Consider the following 2500-nt stretch of genomic DNA (forward strand, 5'->3'; position numbering starts at 1 on the left):
ATTGATTATTATTCAAAGTATATTGAGGCCATTAGGCTCAATGGCAAAACCAGCAGCGATATTATCCGGTGTCTGAGTGAAATTTTCTCAAGGCATGGTTATCCACAAACTCTAATTGCAGATAACATGCCCTACAACTCCAGAGAAATGAAGGATTATGCTAAGCAATGTGGCATTAACATTGTAACAACCAGTCCCACATATAGTCAGGCAAACGGTCTTGCAGAAAAGGCCGTTCACATTGTTAAAAATTTACTGAGAAAGGAGTGCAGTTTGAATGAAGGTCTAATGGAGTACCGTAACACGCCAATAAGCAATTTTCCTTATTCGCCTAACCAAATGTTATTCAGTAGGCAAATCCGAACAAGAGTTCCTGTTCATCCCTTAGTCTTAGTACCACAGATCTGTCATGATATTCTAGAATTACTAGAAAAACGACAAGCTAAATACAAAGAATTCTATGACCGCCAAGGCTCCAAACAATTGCCTCAACTCAAGGAAGGAGATAGTGTAAGGTTCAAGAAACCAGGTGACAAGCATTTGTCACAGGCTGTAGTTACAGGAAAACATGAGACACCCAGATCGTTTATAATTACTGATGAAACAGGTAGAGAGTATCGTAGAAATAGGCGTCATATTCATCTTACTCAGGAACCACCTGTTACTATAGTAAATGATGATCTCATTGATGAGTCACAGTCTGTAACTATGCAATCCAGTGTAAACTCTCCAAGTGTAACTAGAGAATCAGATGCTAACCTGGAACCAGATCCACCCGATGCTAATGCCGCCTCGGCTCCGCGTCGCTCTACTCGGATTAGATCCGTTCCGGTTTGGCATAAGGATTATGTTATGTAACAAAGTTGTATTGTAGACCCATCTATAGTTGAGTTGTTAACTTCTTGTTCCCGTTTTCACTTGTATTAGCATAAACTCTTTAAGACAGCCAAATAGCTTAAGAAGGGGGATGTTATGATAAGTTGGTTGTCCTGTGATTGTCACGTGATCTCGAGAATCACATGAAGTGTAAAACTACTGCAATAAAGCTCTTGAAGTTGAAGCTTACAGACGTATTTTCTCGTACTCATAACATAATTTACAGTTTGAAGAGAGCAATTTATGGTTTGATATTTATTCTTTTATTAGTCTTTTATTATTCAACAAAAATAACACTTGCCGTCCTACTTGCTTTATTATACAAACGACCGGTTTCAATAGACCAGCGAAATTTCTCATTTTATTAAAGCACTGAGGTTACGGCAACTTCGAGTTGAACTGATTTCACGGGTTGTCAAAGAGTCTAGCGATTCCCTTTTCCCAGGTGAGCGCCAACTCATTTCGCTTCAATATTCAGAAATGCTCTCGATCTCTTTACGCTTCCATTGCCTTTCGCCCGACATGTTCTGCACGGCGTTTAGTCATGGGGAACCTCTATGAAACATCCACACAGCGCACAAGGTAACTTTATCCCGATTCTAAAAATAACTCGAGACGAATTACCTATGAAACAAGGTGTGTATGGGAGATGCCTTCTCTGTCCCCTTTATCCTCTCTTGTACTCTATTATGCAGGGTTGGTCTTACGGGGGTTATTAGGAACCTTACGCATCGACGACGAAATGGGACGATGACGCCGACTGGAAGTGAAATTTTCCCACGCCCTCCTTCTGGGCATGCGTGAGGTTGTCAAAACGTCGTCCAGCCTTCTTCGACGACGAAATTCAGGGAGGTTTGCGGTTGTCGCTGAAACGTTAGTATAAAACTATACTTTTTGCGTGTAAATCACTTTTTTCCGCCCTTGTCATTCAGTACAAGTAGAAATATATTCTTTGTGGATTAGTAGAATCCAAATGTAAAAGCACCTTGTCGATTTCTTCGCCTGCTAACTTGAATTTTTTCTCCAGGTTCGGTTTTCCTGAGTCATGGCGGAACAACCAGTCGGAAAGACAAGTAACCTTTCCTCTGCCATCTTCAGAACCTGTTAGATTAGATGCTGTTCGTTCCCTGACGGTCTATGTTTACTCGTGTGCATTTTAGGTTGTACTACAGGATAAATGTTCATTTATTCGGACAAATATGAGAGAAAATTGCATCAGCACAGAATTATCTTCAGCAGCCAAAATTTAGAGTAACTTCAAGTCAGGAGCTGTTCGAGATCGGTATTCACTTTTAACTTCAAAACAAAAAAAAAAGCTGCGTGACGAAGAGAAAGCCCCCAGAATCGAATATTATAACATAGCGCGCATGCTTGCCCTATATAAGTCCTATTGAGCCGCTATGAACAAAATCTTTATTTACGCACGCCCGTGCGTAAATAAGATGACAGGGTCCCAAAGGGGTTTAGGGCTCCAGGGCTCCGGCCTGAAAAATGCAGGGCTCCAGGGCTCCAAGACGAAAATTTCAGGGCTCGAGGGCTCCACATCATCTGCTTTAGGGCTCCGGGCTCCACTCTGGTCTAGAATCTTGATATGTAAAAATTCTATTTTTAACGCTAAATCAAC

This window comes from Porites lutea, chromosome 4 (assembly GCF_958299795.1).
Source record: "Porites lutea chromosome 4, jaPorLute2.1, whole genome shotgun sequence".
NCBI lineage: Eukaryota > Metazoa > Cnidaria > Anthozoa > Scleractinia > Poritidae > Porites > Porites lutea.